General features: G+C 36.8%; 1 long non-coding RNA gene and 1 pseudogene across 1 annotated transcript; both read left to right on the forward strand.

The window, feature by feature from the left end:
• The first annotated feature begins 585 nt into the window (after positions 1-585).
• Positions 586-1,543, forward strand: LOC101725416 (olfactory receptor 7E178-like; annotated as a pseudogene).
• Positions 1,544-2,131: 588 nt separating this feature from the next.
• On the forward strand, positions 2,132-19,349 carry LOC106008273 (uncharacterized). Its single transcript, XR_015441927.1, has 3 exons — positions 2,132-2,178; positions 8,747-8,799; positions 19,181-19,349. It is a non-coding gene; the product is annotated as an uncharacterized LOC106008273 (long non-coding RNA).
• Positions 19,350-21,302: the final 1,953 nt, after the last annotated feature.

The raw sequence follows: 21,302 nt of genomic DNA on the forward strand, positions 1-21,302 counted from the left end.
CAAAATTCAGCATCCAAAAATTCATATAATATAGTGCCGACTCTAGGAAGAGACTCATTGTGGATCTGAGGAGCATGCGTCCGTGTGTGTGTGTGTGTGTGTGTGTGTGTGTGTGATTAGGATATTCACATTGGAATAGGAAACCAGAGGGTCTGGGACACACTATTATGGACTCCCCACTGGACTCCCATTTTCTTTTTTGGTTTTGTTTTTTGAGACAGCTTCTCCATATGTAGTTCAGGTTGGACTTGAATTTACTATTGCATAACAGACTGGCCTCAAACTCACTGTGATCCTCCTGCCTCAGCATCCTGAGTGCTGGGATTACAGGCTTACACCATTACACCTTTTTAAACTTACACACTTTTTAAAGTTTCCACTGAGTCTTTACACTGTCAAATTGAGGAGCAAGCACATGAAAGTTTGGAGGACACATTTAAATCTTATACAAACTGTAGTTATCCTCAAGTATACATGCTTCATTTTGAATTTCTTGCACCCAAAATATAAATACATGTTTGATTGCTTGTATGCCATTTCATGTATTCCAACAATCTCTTCCTTTTCAACGGGTATCTTAGCTCTATGGAAACACAGAATTCAACTGCTATGTTGGAATTTCTTCTCCTGGGATTCTCAGAAGATCCAGACCTGCAGCCTCTCCTCTTTGAACTGTTTCTGTCCATGTACTTGGTCACAGTTCTTGGGAATCTGGTCATCATTCTGGTTGTCATCTCTGACTCCCACCTCCAAAACCCCATGTTCTTCTTCCTGTCCAACCTGTCCTTTTCTGATATTGGCATTAGCACAACTACAATCCCCAAGATGCTGGTGAATATCCACACACATAGCAAATCTATCACCTATGAGGGCTGTCTAACTCAGATGCCCTTTTTTGTTCTTTTTGGATGTTTGGACAGCCTGCTGCTGGCAGTGATGGCCTAGGACCATTTAGTGGCCATCGGCTATCCTCTACATTACCCAACCACCATGAGCCCCCACTTCTGTGGCTTGTTGGTACTGGTGTCATTTTCCATCAGTATTTGGAACTCCCAGATGCACTGCATAATGACATCACATCTTACTTTGTGTACAGATGTGGAAATTCCTCATTTCTTTTGTGACTTCCCTCAGCTTCTCAAACTTGCCTGTTCTGACACCTCCACTGATAACATAGTTACAATTCTTCTTGGTATCATCTTGGGTTTTCTTCCTATCTCAGGGATCTTCTTCTCTTACTATAAAATTTTTTCCTCCTTTCTGAGAGTCTCATGGTCATGTGGCAGGTATAAAGCCTTCTCCACCTGTGGCTCTCAACTGACCATAGTTTGCTTGTTTTATGGGACAGGACTAGGGGTGTACCTCAGTTCAACTGTTTCTTGTTCCTCTAGGGACAGTTTGGTGGCCTCAGTGATGTACACCATGGTCACACCCATGCTGAATCCCTTCATCTACAGCCTGAGGAACAAGGACATCAAGAGGGCCCTGCAGAAAATTGTCAGAAGAATAAAAACTTAATGCCACGGTCTATACCATCCTTTCACAGAATTGGAGGCTGCAGCAAAATCAAACTCCAGCAACAAGAAACCCTGAATATGCAATCATAGTGTTTATATGCATAAGTAATTATAAGTCTCTCTGGTTTGTGTTAACACAACTGTTCCCCTTAGGAAAACTTTAATGGAGCTGAGGAACTGTTCCAGATAATCACTTCAATCATAGTCACTAAGAATATGTGTAATTATGTGTAAGCACATCAATATATCCTTCTCACTTTCCTTACCCATTACTCAGGTCTCTTGGTCTAAGTCTTGTTTCCTCTCATTAAAAAGCAATCATATCTTCCTCTTTCTTGATATGTATTGCTTTTTTATTTTTCTACTTGTTAATGGGGATTAAATCCTACTTTTAAGATTGTCTGAGTCACTTCTCTCATCACTGGGACACATCACCTGACATCTGCAACTTAAAGGAGGAGACAGTTTGTCAGGTTTCAGTTCATGGTCAACTGGTTCTAGGGCAGAGGCAGCATGGTGTGAGGGTCTTGGCAGAGGAAACCTGCTTATGTCATCACAATTGGAATGTAGAGAGTGAAGGGCGGAGCCAGGAAGGGAGCAATCCTTTCTGGTCACACCACCAAGGGAGCCTTCTCTTCTGATCAGACCCTACCTCCTAATAGTAAGTCAAGTATAAGCCTGCATACCACAATCATCTTCCAAAGTACCATTTATGAGCACATGAGACTCTTGGGAGACTCAAGATACAAACAATAATCAACAATAATCAAGACATTGATGAAGTTCTGAATCTTTGTAATAAGAAGAGATCCCACTTGTTGATTTTTTGTGCTAGTTCATGGGCAACTGAGGTTTTGTTCATAAAATCTTTTACTACACCAATGTCTTCAAGAGTTCCACCTAACCTCTCTTCCAGCTGGTTTAGTGTTTCTGTTTTAATATTTAGATCTTTAATCCATTTCCATTTTAGTTAAGTCCATGGTTAGAGATATAGATCTAGTTTTAATCTTTGGCAAGTTGAATCCCAGTGTTTCAGCACCATTTATTAAAGAGACTATCTTTCCTCCAGTGAGGGTGTTTGGCTCCTTTGTCAAAAATGAGGTGGCTGAGTGTGTCTGGAGTGTTTCTGCATCTTCTAATCTGTTCCTGTCATCCTCAGGTCTGTATCTCTCCTGGGTCCATGCTGTGTTTATCACAGTAGCTTTGTAGTATAGTTTTGATTTGGGGATTGTGATACACTCTTTTCTGGTTCTGTTGCCTGGAATTGCTTTTGATATTCTAGGTCTATTCTTATCCCAAATGAATTTTGGGATTTTTTTCTCCAGATCTGTGAAATGTTCTCCTGGGTATTCAATTAGGATTGCATTGAATCTATATAGCAGTTTTGGAAGTATGGCCATTTTCACTGTGTTGATTATTCCTACCCAGGGGCAAGGGATGTCTTTCTATTTTCTGGCATCCCCTTCAATCTCTTTTTATAGAGTGCTATAGTTTTCAGAGTAGTAGTATTTAATTTCTTTTATTAGGTTTGGTTCCTAGGTATTTCAATTTTGGGGATGCTATTGTGAAAGGAATTGATTGCCCCATTTGTCTCTCAGTGAGTCTGTTTTTATTGTACAGAAGAGCTGTTGATTTTTGTGTGTTGACCTTGTATTCAGCTACTTTAATAATTTATCTCTTAGGTGTAGAACACTTTTGGTGGAGTCTTGGGGTCTTCTATATACAGTATCATGTCATCTGCAAATAATTACAAATTGAATTCTTTGTTTCCTATCTTTATGTTTTGTATTATTTTCTCTTTTCTAATTGCTGTGGCTAATATTTCCAAAACTATATTGAATAGAAGTGGCAATAGTGGACATCCTTGTCTTGTTCTTCATTTTAGTGTGAAGGATTTCAGTTTTTAACAATTTAGTATGACATTGGCTATTGATTTTTCATAGATGGCTTTTATCAGATTGAAGTAGAGACCATCTATTCCAATTTTTGTAGGGTTTTTATAATAAATGCATTTTAGATTTTGTCAAATGTTTTTCTTCATCTATTGAGGTGATCATATGCTTTTTTCATTGACTATATGATATAGTGTATTCCATTTATTGTTTTGTTATGATGAACCATCCCTGCATCCCTGGCATGAGTCCCACTTGGTCAGGATGTATGATCTTCTTGATGATCTTCTGCATTCAATGTGCCATTACCTGATTAAGGATTTTTGCATCTATGTTCATTAGTTAGATTGGCATATACTTCTCTTTTTTGGTTGGGTCATTCTCTGCTTTAGGGATCAAGGTGATGCTTCTGTCCAGAAATGAATTTGGGAGTATAGCTTCCCTTTCAATTTCATTGAAGAGTTTAAACAGTAGCAGCAGTAGTTCTTCTTAAATGTCTTGTAGAATTCAGCATCGCAAACATCAGGACCTGGGTTTTTCTTAGTTTGTAAGTTAAGACTACATTTTCAATTTCATTGATTCATATGGGGTCATTTAGAATTTTTAGGTCTTCTTCATTCAACTTTGTTAGCTCACACATATCTAGGAATCTGTCCATTTCTTCTATATTTTCAATCTTATTGAAATATAGTTTCTTGAAGTAGGTATTGATAATACTCTGGATTTCTGTTGGGCCTGTTGTAATTTCACCTTTTTCTTTCCTAATTGCATGGATTTGGACCTTTTGTTTCCTTTTTTGATAAGGATGGCTAAGGGTTTGTCAATTTTGTTTCATCTTTCAAAGAACCAAATCATTGCTTCATTGATTTTTTGTGTTGTTCTTAGCCTCCATTTCATTGATTTCTGCTCTGACATTTATAATTTTCTCCCTTGTGTTAGCTTCTTGTTTGTCATGCTCTTCTCTTTTTAGAAGCTTGATATTCAGCATCAGGTCGTATAATTGAGCTTGCTCTGTTTTCCTAATGTGATTATTGACAGCTATGAATTTCCCTTGCAAGACTGCTTCATTGTGTCCCATAGATTTTGATATGCTGTATTGGCATTTTCATTTAATTGTAGAAACTATCTGATTTCTTCTTTAATTTCCTCTGTAACCCACTGGTTATTTAGAAGTGTTTTGTGCAGTTTCCATGTGTTTATGAAATTCTTGCACTTTCTATTGCTATTGATGTGCAATTCACTGCACTATGATCTGATAACATACAAGAAATAACTTAAATTCCTTTGTACTTACTTAAACATATTGTATGAGTAAGTATGTGGTCTAATTTAGAGAATGACCCATGTGCAGCTAAAAAGAATGTGTATTCTGATTTTGTGGATAAGAACACTCTGTAAACATCTTTTAAGTTCATTTGTTCAAGAGTTTGTGTTCTATTATTTTGTTGTTTACTTTTTATCTAGTTGATCTATTTGTGACAGTGGGGTATTGAGGTCCCCCACTACTACTTTATTAGTGTTTATATGATTTTTCATTTCCATTAGTATTTGTTTTATAGAGTTGGGTGCACTAGTATTTGGTGCATATATATAAATGATTCTCATCTCTTCCTCTTGGATTGTTCCTTTTACAAGGGTGTAGTGTCCTTCTTTGTCTCTCTTAATCAGTTTTGGCTTGAATGCCACTTGATCTGGAAAGAGGATAGCTACTCCTGCTTTTTTGTGTTCCTATAGCATGGGGGTATTGTTTTCCACCATTTACCTTTCAGTCTATGAGTTTCTTTGTGAATTAAGTGTGTTTCTTGTTTGCAGCATATTGGTAAGTCTTGCTTCTTGACCTATTCTACCAGTCTATTTCTTTTGATTGCTGAATTGTGACAATTAATATTGATGTTTATAACTTACATGTACTGTCTTATACTTGTAGTGACTTTTTTCTGTTGGATTCTCTCCCTTTGCATTTAATTCCTTGTCATGCCTGATGGATTCATTCTGCATGGTTTCCTGGGGGGTTTCCTCCTCACTGTCTTTTCCTAGGATATTGTCTAAATTTTTTGGAGTGCTGGTTTTTTATTCATGATGGTCCTTAGGTACTCTTTGTCATGAATGTATCTTATTTATCCATCAATTTTGAAAGATAGTCTTTCAGGGTACATCATTCTTGATTGGAGGCTATTTTCCTTTAGGGCATGAAATACATCACTCCAAGCTCCACTTGACTTGTGGATTTCTGTTAAGAAGTCTGATGGGCTTTCCTTCATATATGATTTGTTTCTATTCTCTTATTGCTAGTAGAATATTATTCTTCTGTTGCATTACTGAAATATAAGCTATTATGTGATATGTGTAGATTTTTTCTTTGATCTAGGCTACTTGGAATCTTAAATGCCTCACTTATCTGTACATAAAGTTCTTTTTCCCTGTTTGGGAAGTTTTCTGTGATACTTCTGTGAACAGGTTTTTTGTCATCTGCCCTCTCTCATGTTTCTTAATTGACTCCAATCAGTTTGATATTATTCTTCTTTGCATCATCTACCACCTGCTGGATTGATTTCTCCTAGACCCTTAATATTTTTAAGATTTTTTTCTTTTCCTGGCCACTAATTGTAAATTCTATCTTCTATATCTGAACTTCTATCCTCACATTGCGACAATCTGCTGCATAAACTTTCAATGGAGTTTTTAATCTCCTGGAAATATGTTTGCATCTGTTTTATGGATTCCATTTGTTTCCTTTGATGGGATTCCATCATGTTCCTCAGCTCCTCTATTTTTTTTTTATCTGTGTCCACTCTTGATCCATTAATCATGTCTTGTAATATTGGTACAATCTCTGCTGTTATCTGAGAAATTATTTCTTATTTCATTTTTTCCAGGTCCTCTTTCATTGCCAGTTCAGGGAGTCCAGGTGGGACTCCATCTTGTTTCCCTTTGAGGTTGCCTTAGGTGATCTGGACATCTGCTTTGGAGAGTTATTTATGTGTCTTCTCATTTCAATAGATGTAGCCTGCTGTTTTTTTGAGGCAACTTTTTGTTCACCCAGTGGTCTTTAATTCTAAGCAAGCCATCAAGCAGCCTTTACTCTGCTGCTCACTACACCAATTCCTGGATTCAGAGTGGTGGCCTTCTGGATCCCTGAGCTGACCTGTTGTCTGGGTGGCCCTCTGGCTGGAACCTGTGCACACTTAGGATGGTATCTGGGCATGCCTCTCCCTGGAACCACTGTGTAGCTCTTTTCTGGGATGGCCTTTGGTAGGGACTCTGCACGCCAGTTTCTGTTGTCTGCACAGGCTTTGGCTAGGGTCTCCATCCACTTATCAATGGTATCAGGGGGAGACTCTATATATTGCTTGTGTGCCTTCTCAGCTCTCCTCAGTGTGGGTCCCTGGCTGTGGCAAATGGTATGGCAGGCTTTTAGTTGAAGCCCGTGTTCCCCTGCAGCCCCTTTCTTGGTGGGCCTTTGCTTTGGGTGTCCCCCAGCCTCTGGGGTCAGTGTAGAGCCTAATCTGGGATTCACCTCCAGCCATGCTGGTCCAGGCAGGCCAAACATCTGCTCCCCACATCGGATGCACTCACTGATGGAATGACAGGCCTCCAGCTGAAGACTGCAGGCCCAGGCAGCTCCTCTCTTGGAGGGCCCCGGCCTGGCAGGGTGTACAGGATCCTCTGGTTTCAAGGAAGACCCCTGGCTGTTATCTGCCTGCAGCTGCACCAGTCTGGGCCACAGGGCTGCTCCCTGGGGTCTGGGCACACTTACCAATAGGATGGTGGGTTACTATCTTGGGTAGGTATGCAGGAGCCTCTGTGTTCTGGATGGACCCCTGTCTGGAATCTGCCTGCAGCCCCACTGGTCTGGGCCAAATAGCCAGTCCCAGAATCTGCATGTACTCATTGATGGAATGGCAGGCCACTGGTAGAAGACAAGGAGCACTTGCAGATCCTCTCTGGGTGGGACCTCAGCCTGGGCAGGTTCACAGGAGCCTCTGGGATTGTGACGGACCCCCGACTGGGTTCTGCCTCCAGCAGTACCAGTCTGGGCCACACAGCTGCTCCTCAGGGTCTTCACGCATTCACCCATGAAATGGCAGGTGTATGAAAATATGATTTTTCTATAAAATGGAGTACTACTCAGCCATAAAGAAAAATAAATTAGAGATATTTATAGCTAAATGGATCCAAATTGAGTTAATACCCTTAAATGAAATAAATAGGATACATATGTGTAAATATTGAATAGTTTTCCTGGTGTGAGAAACTGAAAGTGTAAATAAGGACAAAAAGTTAAAATAGATAAAGTGAAATACTAAGAAAAGGGGCAAAGGTGAAGGGATAATGGGTGGTGTACCAAAAGGAAAGAAGGAAATGGAATTTATATGAGAAAATGAAAAAAATGGAAACAAAGTCTTCGTAAATAGGGAGGGGCAGAATGTTTGAAAGGAGGTCAGGAGAATGGAGAAAAAATAAGAACCAAAATAGAGTATGTAAAGGTACAAATTCCCAATGATGAATGTTGTTATATTGTATACCTAAAATGTTCCTATATAATTAATAACATAAAAATACAGTAAATAATTGCATGAAAATATTTATTATAATCACACATTACCAAAAAAGCAGATATATTCATACCAATAAATTTGAAAATTTATATGACAGAAATAAATTGCAAGAACAAGACAACTTGCCATAACCAACCCAAGAGTAAACACAATATCTGATTAACCATACATTACATTAAAAAGTTAAATTCACATTTTAAAGCTTACAAAGGAATTTCAGATCTATCAGGGTTCACAGAGCATTTTTCCATGCACAAGATCTTTGATATGATATGAGAATATAGTGTGAGAGACCCCTGTAATTGGATACCAGTACCCACCTGCTCAGTGTTTGATGCAGGCCTGAGAAAAAGAATACACTGAGAGACAGAACTAAGAAAGAGAAAGTGGGGTGCCAAGATGACCAATGCCAGTGCAACTGACAAAGGCCCTGGACAGTCCCTGGCACTGACTTTTATTGGCAACAAATTGGGATATAGGTGATGTGTAGTTTCTATGGAAATGAATGTAAATGAAGATTATAAAGGACAAGACACAGCATATTCAAATTAAGAAGAGATGACAAAATATATGATTATAACTGGAACATTGTTATTCTAGTCTGAAGGTTTTAGTTGTGGGAAAAAAATCTGGGTGCAAGTTACCCTGACTTCAGCATGTAGGCTTCAACCAGTCACTTCTATAAACAAGCCAATTGTGGGATTAACTCTTCACTGCCTGCTTTGGACATAATAATATTATAGTTCTCTGCATCTCCCCCTTTTCTGTTTAAAAACAGGAGCTGTATCAGGTCTGGTGATCTTTGCAAGTCCCAGGACTGTAGCAGGAGAGGTGAGTCACTCAGACATAGGCTTTGTGTGGCTTTCAGCAGGGGTGTATCATCATGCTGCTTGCAGGGTATCTATCTTGTTGGTCCATGGTGGTATGTTTTGGGATGATGACCACAACATCTGTTTATTTTCTGTTGAAAAATCAGCATACCCTGGCCCCTATGTTATTAATTGAATTGAGCCATTTACCTTTTAATTAGGACATCATTTGACAACACTAGTGTTTATGACATGTCTGTAGATCTTTCTTTGTATCAGTGGAGTTTTAATGTAGTATATTTACCTTCTATAAATGAATCTTAAAAATTTAAAATGAAAGTAACAAAATCTAATTGAGCTTGTGGAGATAGCTGCACTCCTTTTTATGTTTATGTAATTGTGTTTTAAGGTAAAGGTGAGTATGTCAACAATGGCTTGTCCCTGTGAGTTATCCAATGGACATATGTCACAAGGACTTATAATGTGTCTAACTGACTTAGTTGTCTATAATAATTTCCTTTATAAAGAGCATCTCCAACTGTGCTTAAGGAATAAAGGGCATAGATTTTTTGTTTTTATTTTTGGTACCAGGGATCTAACTTAGGAACTTGCACCTGCCAGGCAGCAGCAGCAGCAACACTGAGTTAAATTTCAGGCCCCAAAGGGCATAGTTTTAAAGCAACTGTTTCAAGTTGAGAAGGGTAGATGTAGGAAAGAACATAGTTATGGGTTCTCTTCAGGGAGCCAATTTAGTAGGCCTTAAATAAAAATCATGTTGTAATTTAGCAACTATAATGGTTTTATAAAGGGAATCTGTGGATTTTGATAAAAAGAATCTAGCACATTTTGTTAAACTGTTTTTAAATGACTAAAATAGTGGATATAATTTGTTGGCTCTTAGACTCCACCTTGTTTTATAAGAGTACAAAAATTTATTGAGAGAAAGATAGCTTCTGTGTAAGAGAGACAGAAGGGGGACCGGATGTTTTGTACAGCAAAGCCATTTGTTGAGGCAGGTTCAAAGTGGGACAAAATCATAAGACCCAATGGAAATTTACAAGGTCAGCATAAGGTGGACAAAACCATGACCAACCAATAAGATTTCAGGTACGGTCAACTAGGCTGAAATGGGGGAGCAAGTCACATCGCAAGTGTATAAGGATTTTCAGTAAGGGTGGGTCAGGGATACTTAATGGAAAGTCTGGGTTAAAACCTTGGCCCCCCCACTCAGGTGATTGCTATCTGTTTAGAATATCAATCACTGCTATTCATCCTACATGGGTGTTGTAGTTTCTATTTTACAATGCTGGCCTTCAGTGAATGTGTCTTAGACACTTTTATTAATAGAGGTTATCTATAAGTCTGAAAATTTCTCATATTTTTGTAATTTTAGCAGTAGAAAGATTGAAAATTTAATAATTAAAAATAATTTTAGATAAAAAATGTAAAAACTTGTTGAAGTCTATAAATTTTACCAAGTTTTTTCTAACAACCCATAGCAGGACTGCTCAGGAGGTTGGATGACTTACAAAATTTGTAGGATCTTGTAGCAAAACTTCTCTAATGTTCTGGTTTGTTTGTAGACCTTGAAGTGCCAGGGCCAATATGTTGGCTATCTTTTTAGCCAGTTACCTTTTCACTTCTGCTCCCTAAACTTTAGCTGTTGAACACCTAGAAGAGAAAATCAATAACATTAGTACTGTAATGGGAATACTGAATTTAACTATTATAATTTATTTGGATATCAATCACTCCAAAATAGAAAACATAGTTAGAAGACATATATTTTTTATCAATCACGGTTGTCCCAGTAGTTAAATTTCTGCAAAATGTTAACAAAAAAAGCTTCAAATAAAGAGCTACACATAATATTTTAGCATGAAAATCATAACATTATCATTGTAACACATTTAAATGTCCACCTTAATATAAAATAAACATTGTTAAACACATGATTCCTCCTCCAAAAACACAAAAATTTCTCATCTAAATTATTATGCTTTGATAGGATGTCACATAAAGAAAATACATCAGCCTATAAATGTACCTGTTATAAGTATCTGGAGTGTAAAATAAAAGTAAATACCTGAATCAAAATTAGGTTATTACCATAGACAATGTATAAAACCTGTATAGTTAGAAAGCATGAATTAATTTAGTATACCAGAAAATTAACAATACTTATTACAATTAAATGTATGCAACATTATGCCCTTTAATTTAATTTGGTACCAAAAGAATCTTTTCAATAAAACCTTGTTGTTTTTCTCACAAAAATATTTAATCTTTCGAAGACCAGTCTAAACATATCACAATAACATATTTAGAACGTAACCCTTTGATGACAATCAACGTAAACTTCTTACAATAACATATTTAAGTGATATTCATTGAGGTAAATCTCTATGCCTGTAAATATAAACTTTTTATAAAATACTTGAAAACAAGAAGCACACATACATATTTCCTTGATAAATCACTTCCTCACACCTTCTCAAAGTACTTAGGCTTTTGGTATTTTATATCTCTCTGTATGTTTTTAACAAGACCAAAATACAAAATCCTTTCATATCAAAAGTATACTGGGGCAGGGGATTTAGTTCAGTGCTTCCAGCACCTGCCTCACAAATGCAAGGTCTCGAGTTTGATCATCATTGTAAAAAATTATGTACTGAATTGTTTGGTATGAAAATCTAAAAGTCTAAATAAGGATCAAAATGTATAATTGATATTGTCTAACATGAAGAAAAGGTCTAAAGAAGTAGGGGAACTGGGAGAGGTAGGGGAAAGGAAAGAAGAGAAAAGAAAAAAATATGAGAAAAGGAAAATAATGGAAACAAAGTCTTTGCAAATAGGAAGGGTGGAGGGGTTGAAGGGAGGGCAGGGGAATGGGGAAAAAATAAGAACCAAGAAATATCATGTCAATGTATAAGATCCCAAAGATGAATGTAGCTGTATTGTATACCTAAAATGTAGCAATAAACATAATGAAAAATAAGTATATCTCTTTTACTTATAGCTTTTCAAATATTTTTCATCCATCTCACTTACTACCTACCTTTTATAAAAACGTGTCTTCACCTGTTAAAAGTTTAAAGTGTCCCATATGAATTACCAAAGTTGAATGAAGAAGAGCTAAAAACTCTAAACAACCCAATATCAATCAAAGAAATTGAAAACATAATTAAAAACTTCCCAACCAAGAAAAGCCTGGGTGCTGATGGCTTCACTGATGAATTCTACAACATATTTAGAGAGGAACTACTGCCACTACTATTTATACTCTTCAATGAAATTGAAAGGGGAGCAATACTCCCAAATTTATTCATGGAAGGAAGCATTACCTTGATCCCCAAAGTGGAGAAAGACCCAACCACAAAAGAGAACTATAGGCCAATCTCACTAATGTACATAGATGCAAAAATCTGTACTAAGATACTGACAAATAGAATGCAGATCATCAAAAAGATCATAGACACTGAGCAAGGGGAATTCATCCTAGGGATGCAGGGATGGTTCAACATACCCAAATCAATCAATGTAATAAAATATTTCAATATAGCCAGGACAAAAATCATATGATCATCTCAATAGATGCAGAAAAAGCATTTGACAAAATCTAAAATGCATTTATGATAAAAAAAAAACCTACAAAAATCAGAATAGACAGTTTCTACCTCAATCTGGTAAAAGCCATCAATGAAACACCAACAGCCAATATCATACTATGGTCAAAAACTGAAATCCTTCACACTAAAATCAGGAACAAGACAAGGATGTCCACTATCACCACTCCTGTTCAATATAGTTTTGGAAACAGCCACAGCAATTAGACAAGATAAGGAAATAAAAGAATAAAGATAGGTAATGAAGAAGTCAAATTGTCTTTATTTGCAGATGACAAGATATTCTATATCAAAGACCCCAAGTACTCCACCAAAAGTCTTCTAGACTTAACAACCAAATTCAGTAAAGTAGCTAGATACAAGGACAACACACACACACACACAAAATCAATAGCTTTTATCTACATGAACAACAGACTCACTGACAGAGAAATAGGACAAACCATTACTTTCACAATAACATCCAAAAAACTGAAATACCTAGGAATCAACCTAACAAAAGGAAGCAAAGACCTCATCTCTAAAAACTACAGCACTTTGAAAAAAGAGATTGAAGAGGATATCTGACAATGGAAAGGCATCCCTTTCTCCTGAGTAGGAAGGATCAACATAGTGAAAATGGCCACACTTCCAAAATTGCTATATAAATTCAATGCAATCCCAATTGAAATCCCAGCAGCATTCTTCATGGACCTTGGGAATACAATCCAAAAATTCATTTAGAACAAGAAGAGACCCAGAATGGCAAAAGCAATTCTAGGTAAGAGAGACATGGCAGGGGATATTAAAACCCCCAACTTGCAACTATACCACAAAGCTACCATGATAAAAACAGCATGGGACTAGCAAAGAAACAGACCTGAGGACCAGTGAAACAGGTTAGAAGATGCACAAAAACTCCAGACACACTCAGCCACCTCATCTTTGATAAAGGAGACAAACACTCACACTAGAGGAAAGATAGCCTCTTTAATAAATGGTCCTGAAGAAATTGGGTTTCAACTTGTCAAAGGTTAAACTAGATCTATAACTCTCAGCAAGCACTAAACTAAAATCAAAATGGATTAAAGATCTAAATATTAGAATAGAAATGCTGAACCGGCTGGAACAGAGGTTAGATAGAACTCTTGAAGACATTGTTATAGGAAAATACTTTATGAACAAAACCTCAGTTGCCAGGGAACTAGCACAAACAATCAACAAGTGGGACCTCTTCTTACTAAAAAGCTTCTGCACAGCAAGAGAATCCACAAGCAGTGTGAAGAGACGACACACAACGTGGGAAAAATATTCTCACCAGTCATCCCTCAGACAAAAGACTACTATCTCGAATCAATAAAAAACTTTTAAAATGTCAGACCTCCATAATTGAAAGACCCAATCCGAAAATGTGCATCTCAAATGAACAGACATTTCTCACACAAAGAAGTAGAAATGGCAAATAAAGATATGAAAAAATGTTCAACATCATTGGTCATTCGAGAGATGCAAATGTAAACAACGCTGAGATTCCACCTCACTCCAAAAAGAATGGCTGCTATCATGAAATCAACCAGTAACAAATGCTGGTGGGATGGTGGGGAAAGAGGAACACTGCTCCACTGCTGTTGGGAGTGTAGACTGGTGCAACCACTGTGGAAATCAGTATGGAGATACCTCAAAGAACTAGGACTAGAAGTCCCATTTGACCCAGCTATTCCCCTGCCAGGTATCTTCCCCAAAGAATTAAAAATCATACCACAGTGATATATGTGCACCCCTGGTCATTGCAGCACAGTTTATAATGGCCAAAACTTGGAAACAATCCAAATGCTCATCATCTGGAGACTGGATCAAGAAAATGCAGTATTTTCATAAATTGGAACACTACTCAGCCATCAAAAATGAGAAATTACAGACATTTATAGCTAAATGGATGCACATTGAGGTGATACTCTTAAGTGAAATAAAGAGGATACACATTTGTAAATACCAAATAGTTTCTCTACTGTGAGAATCTGAAAGTGTAAATAAGGACTAAAACGTGTAATAGGTAATGTGAAATAGGAAGAAAGGGGCAAAGAGAAAGGGGAACTTTGAGGGATGGGGAAAGGAAAGAAGGGAATGGAATTAATATGAGAAAATGAAAAAAGGAAACAAAGTCTTTGTAAATAGAGAGGGATGGAGGGGTTGAAGGGAGGGCAGGGGAAGGGGGAAAATAAGAACCTAGGGAGTATGTAAAGGTGCATATCTTCAATGATGAATGTCATTATATTGTACACCTAAAATGTACCAATAAAAGGATATACAAAAATAAACCCTGTTGGATAAAAAAAAATTTAAATGTACTTTTTTTTTGGTTAAATTATTTTATTGGTAAGTTTTAGGCATACTTCTTTTTGTTCTCAGATTGTTACATTTTGAAATTTGACTGGCTGCTAATAGAATGGTTGTAACCTTGAATTCTTTGTCAACAAAGTACAGAAAAGAGGAAGTTAAACTCATAATTACAATTGAAGAGTTTACTATATACAAGAAATGTTTTAAGCACTCCCATTAAACATCAACTGAAATTGATACAAAGATACTTTTATCAATTGGCAAAAATCTGTAACTTGATTTCTCTTGTAAAATCTCTTGTTGTCTGGTTTAGCATGGTAGCAGTTCCTCTGGCTTTGTTTTCCATTCCAGAACTTTTCCATTCCAGCAGCATCAGGCTGATAACATAGTGCTAGCCTCAGCTCTTAAAGCCACGAGAACTTTTTCTCACTATTTTGTTTGTGAGAGCTTTCCTAGTTGTTTTTAATTCATTACTTATTTTCTCATTTTAATTCTTTTAATCTGAGTGTAAGCCCTGTCTGACCCTCTCTGAATCCAAACATGATGTCCTGTCTGCAACCTCAGGTGCAATAAGGCCAAGCATTTTTTCTCATGTTTTTTGTCCCCATGTCCTCTGCACCTGTGATCTTAGCATCTCAAGTGGAGGGGAAGGCAGCTCGATCTGCAAAAGGGAAGCATAGGAGTTTGCCTATAACAATGTCACATTTTCTGAGAGAGGCAAGTCCGCCTTGTGAAGGATAGCAGATTTGGCAAGCAGCTGTTCTAGGACCAAAACTAAACATTTCTCATCAGCGCTGATTGCCACAGAGCACAAACTTGAGTGGCTCCCAGGCTTCTTTGATAAGGGCCCAAAACAGAATGTATAAGGGTCCAAGTTGTCAAATTCTCAGTTTAAGTCTCAAAGAAGATAACTTTTCTTCTTAGTTGACCTGTCTGGATGTTATTTTTGACACACTCCCTTAGTTCAATATCTAAAGTTTTGTTTGTGAAAAATGACATTACATTTAACTACTTTTTGTAGCATTTATGTAGTGAGTTGTATATTCAATCATATTTGTATCATTTATTTTAACACTGCAGGCCTGCTTGTGCGGAAAGTGATTACCCCATGTTTTAGTCCCAGCTGACTACATTTACTACCTTCTAGTGTTGTGCCCAGATTGCGAAGTCCCCAAAGACTGCCAAGGAGCCGATTCTGATGTAAACATATGAGGGTCATTTATTCAAGCTCGAGGAGGGGCACTCAACCATCACTGACGCAGCAGATCAGGATTGAGAGCCCCGAATTCCAAATCAGCAGGGTTTTTATTGTGGCTACTGCAAGGTTTGGGGATGTTCCATTTAGCAGTTACATGATTGGTTGATATTTAGCAAGCATGGGGGGTTGAGGGGTGGCTACATGTAGAGTTTATGGGAAAATGGAACAATCAGCACATTGACAGAATGTTCTATAGATAATGGGCCCGGGAGCATCTGTTTTCTGGGCAGACAGAGGATTGAGTTAGGAGCTGTGTCTTTTTTTTTTTTTAATCTGTTGTCCCACAGCAAGGACATTTTATCATTTTATGGCCATAAAGGAGACTAGGGGAATAGTTGACTTCAGTGAAGTGGAATTTATGTCAAGGCCACTTTACTGTCTTATTCCAAGATGGAGTCAAACTTTAAAATGGAGTTAGTTAGGTCTCACTCTAGTATCTGAAGCACATATCTCTTTTTGGGGGGAATTTTGTGTTTGTCCTTGACCTTGATGTGAGGTATACTGTGTTGTCAATTCTTTATTTTTGTTTTGAGTAGCCTCACTAAGCAGGTGATTGCTTGTGGTTCAAATCCCAGGTAGGGCGCCAATTACCAGAGATCCCTGTAGTCAGGATCCATTAGCCAACTGCTCAGTGTGTGATGCAGGCCTGGGGAAAAAATACACTAAGAGACAGAAGTGAAAAAGAGAAAGTGGCCAACCACCATACCATCACTCCTAGGGCAGAGGAGGGGAGACAATCCCAGACTTCTCAATACAACCACTCAAGGCAAGAAGAGTTTGGAGTGATGTATTTCAAGCCCTAAAGGAAAACAGCCTCCAAACCAGATTGATGTACCCTACAAAACTATCTTTCAAAATTGATGGAGAAATAAAATACTTTCATGATAACCAGCACCTCAGGAACTTCATGCATACCAAACCAGCACTCTAAAAAAATTTAGACAATATCCTAGGAAAAGACAATGAGGATCACAAGCCCAGGAAGCCCAGCAGAATGAACCTGTTGGGCAGGAAATATTAAACACAAATGGGAAGATTCCAACAAAAGAAAAAGTCATGACAAGGCTTTTAAAGCTTTTATCTTTATATCCCTAATGCGTGTATAATTCAATCTTGTTATTGTACTGATTAGTATTTTTCTGATTCTAGTGTTCCACACCTTTCCTTGTGCTGTACTGGCTATTTATCATCGTATTGTGTCTACTTTTTAATTGGGTTGTCTATTAATGAGCTCTAAGAATTCTTTGTATATTCTGGTCATAGGTTATATGCATTGTAAATATGGTCTGTTTAAGGACTTCTTTACATTTTAACGATGTCATTTAAAGTTCTAAGTTTTGATGGAATCTCATTTATCAATTTCTTTCTTTTATACATGATGTTTGTATCCTAGGAAGTTCTTGCCTACCCTGAATTCATAAACATTTCCCTTATAATTTCTTCTTAAAGTTTTGTACTTTTAGGCTTTCATATTTAGGTTCATAGATCCATTCATGTTATTTTTATGTATGGAAATAAAGGGTTGAGGTTAATTTTTTATATATGGATACCAGGAGTTCTAGTGCCATTTGCTGAAAACACTATCTTTTCCTCAGCTCTTGCATTGAGTTTATATTCTATAAAATGTTAATGTTATATAATCTTTCAAAACTCGGTGGACCATATATGTGTGGTTCTATTTCTAGATTCTCTGTTTTATTCCAATGATCTGTATGTCTTCCCTTACACCAACACTGTCTAGGTTACTGTAGCTATAGAGAAAGTCTTAAAATTAGGTACTAAATGTCTTCCAACACTTTTTTTTAAATTTTCTAGGTCCTTTGTATTCCTACATAACTTTTACATTTCAATTCTTCATTATAGTAAGTATACATAGACCTGAATGTTTATATATACCTTGTATTTTCTAATCCTGCTAAATTCAAATACAAGTTCCTGGGGCGATACTTTTTTTTTAACTAGTGACAGGATCACATGGCTTTTTCCTTTCTTCTGTTAAAATGATGACTTCTGGGGGTGGATCTTCCAATGCTGAACCAACACTGCCATCCCTATAATAAAACCACTTTCTACATACTGCCAGATCTGACTTCTAATACTTTGTTTTGTTAAACAAATTTCTATCTATGTTCATACTTTTTTCTTCTATTATCTTTATCCAGTTTTAGGATTAGCACAATGTTGATTTCCTAAAATGAGGGGAGAAGCATTCCTTTTTTTTCTGCTTTAAATGTTTGATATGATTTATAAGTTAAAATGTATATGAGCCTGTTATTCTCATATAGGTAAGTTTTCCAGCTAGGTATATACTTTCCTTAATAGGTGCTATTCAAATTTGATGTTTCCCCCAGGCTTAGCTTAATTTGTCTTCCAAGGTACTTCTTAGAAGTTGTCAAATTTATTTCAAAACAGATTTTTGTAATATACTTTCTATATTATTTTAAATTCTGTAAAATCTGTGGTAATGTCTCCTAGATCTTGATATAGTAATTTTAAAAATGTAGAATTGATATTGTGTAATAGGAAGGAAAAGTCTAAAGGAACAGGGGAAGAGGGAGGGGTAGGGGAAAGGAAAGAAGGGAAAATAAAACATTTGAGTAAAGGAAACATATGGAAATAAAGTCTTTGCAAATAGAAAAGGGTGGAGGGGGTGAAGGGAGGGCAAGGGAAGGGGAAAAAATAAGAACCAAGATAGTCATGTTATGGTGCAAGATCCCAATGGTGTATGTAACTGTATTTTATACCTAAAGTGTACCAATAAATTTAATGGGGAAAAAAAGAGAAAGTGGTGTGCCAGGACTACCAGTGTTAGTGCAATCAAAAAAGGCTGTGGACAGTCCTATCCACTGATTTTTATTGACAATCAATTGAGGTAAAGGCAACATGTGTTTTCTATGGATATTAAAGTAAACAAGTCTCATAAAAGAAAAGACAAATCATTCTGGAATTAGGAATAAAATAGACAAAGTATATGACTGTAAGTAGAATATTGTCCTTCTAGTCTGAAGGTTTTAGTTGTGGGAACAGAATTTGGGTGACAGTTACCCTGACCTCATCATGTAGGATTCAGCCAGACTCACTTCTATAAAAAAGCCAATTCTGTGCTTAAATCTTTACTGTCCACTTTGGGCATAATCAATATTACAGTCCTCTGCAATATGGAGCAATAACAAACTCATTGTATAAAACTTTCATTACAGAAATTTGTAAAGGGTGTTGAAGAAAACAAAGAAGAAATTGTAGAACAATCCTGGCATGAAGAACCTTCTGAGCATTTTACTGCTTGATTCTGCCTGAGGTCAAGGGTATTTGATCATTGTATATCAAATTCTCCTAGATTAAGGCTTCATAGTAAACAGGAATGTGAGACCCCCAACATGTGGGTGGCGACTAATATCTGATCCATTCTGGAAGCATCTTGTAGATGGGTTTTTCTTTCCTTATTTTCTCTACCCAGTACTAATTGTTATTGCAAATAAGTGTACTTGACATTTATTTTGATGTAATCTGTGTTTACAGAAAATTTGCAAGAACAATATGTATGCTTATGTTTATCCTTGCCCAGATTCCTAAATGTTAAAGTTTTACCACATTTAGTTATTTATCTATCCCTTTCTGCTTCCTCTTCCTCTTTCTTGTTCTTCTTTTTCCTTCGTTCTCTCCCTTATCCTCCTCCTTCCTCTTTAAGTCTCACATTTTTGGGAACATTTTGAGAGAAAATGCATTGCAGATGTGGTACATCTTGATCTATAATTTTTTTGTTGTTTTTGCTTATATTTTTATCAAAAATTTCAAATACATATTACTATATGTTGTGACACACAGGAGATGAATTTACTGGGGGGTTGATAGATATACATATCTTATCTTGTTACTTTTTAACTCTTCTTTTACTCTCTTCCTTCCCCTTTCCCCCACCCCTAGATCCTTTCCCCATTTCTACAAAGTCTGTCTCCCTAATTCCTATCATCTACCTTTCATTTTGCTCTTTAAATTATTTTTTACCTATTTTTAAAATTTTTATTTTTTATGATTTTTATAAGTACATGTTTGCAGTACACAATAATTACTGTCATTGTGGGGAGTTGGTAAATGTATGTACATAACACATTGTAATTCTTTTTTATCCAGCTCCCCACTCTCTCTGCCTCTTTGACCCTTTCTTTTTGCCAACGATGTATTTTCTCCTTCCCTATTATCTTTAATTTTGCTCTTTATTTACATTTTGGATTTCTCATACTACAGAAATCATGCATGGGCCAGAGATATAGCTCAGTGCTGCCTTTGCCTGCGTCACAAGTACAAGGTCCCAAATTTAATCCCCAGTACCAAAAAAAAAAAAAAAAAAAAAAAAAAAGGGAATCATGCAATATTTAATTTTCCATGTCTGGCTTATTTCACTTAGCATTGTGGACTCCAGGTGTATTTATTTTTCTATGAATGTCTTTCCTAAAAACATGGACATTGTTTCATATAACCGTAGCACAATGATCACAATTGGGAAGTCAGCATTAACATAACACTATTATTAAATCGATAGAAATCACTGGTATTTGAATTATTATCTCATAATATCATCCATAGCAAAATCAAGTCCCAAGTCACTCATTACATTAGATCAAAACATCCTTTAGCCTTCTTTAATATGCAACATTGCTTAGTGTCTGTCTCTCTCCAGTGCTAGGGATTGAATCCACATGCCAGGCAAGTGCTCTAACAATAAGCTGCACCTCAGCCTCATTTCCGTTTTCTACACTTTCTTTGCAGCTACAGCAGTGCAATTGGAAGAGTACAAATCAGATATTGTGTAGAGTGTTCCTCACTTTCAGTTTGAAATTTTCTTCACATTATTATCATTATTATTATTTTTATTATCGTTATTATTATGGGTACATGCTTGCAGTACATAATCATTACATTTATCATGGGGAGTTTATACATGCACATAACAGCTTGATTTGTTTTTGTCCCCTTCCTCTCCCATCAATCCCTGCTCCCTCCAAATATTACTTTCCTTGCAAATGTAATAGAGGATTGCAAAAGCTCCATTTTCACTGTTTTCTTCAATTCCCTTTTTCATCCCTTTTCCCTTCTTTCTTTTACATCTCCCTCCATCTCTTGTTCCACTTCCCATTAAAAAAAATCTCCTGGGCAGGGGAGTTAGCTCTGTGGTTCTGGTGCCTGCCTTGCAAGCGCAAGGTCCCAAGTTTGATCTCTGCCCCCCCCAAAAAAACTCCCTAATTTCTATTATCCAACTTTTATTTTGGACTTTTTTATATTTTGGGTTTCTCATATAAGAGAGACCATGTGCTATTCAAACTT

This window comes from Heterocephalus glaber, unplaced genomic scaffold, assembly GCF_053883595.1.
Source record: "Heterocephalus glaber isolate CG9 unplaced genomic scaffold, H.glaber_assembly_v1.0 deba00001532, whole genome shotgun sequence".
Lineage (NCBI taxonomy): Eukaryota > Metazoa > Chordata > Mammalia > Rodentia > Bathyergidae > Heterocephalus > Heterocephalus glaber.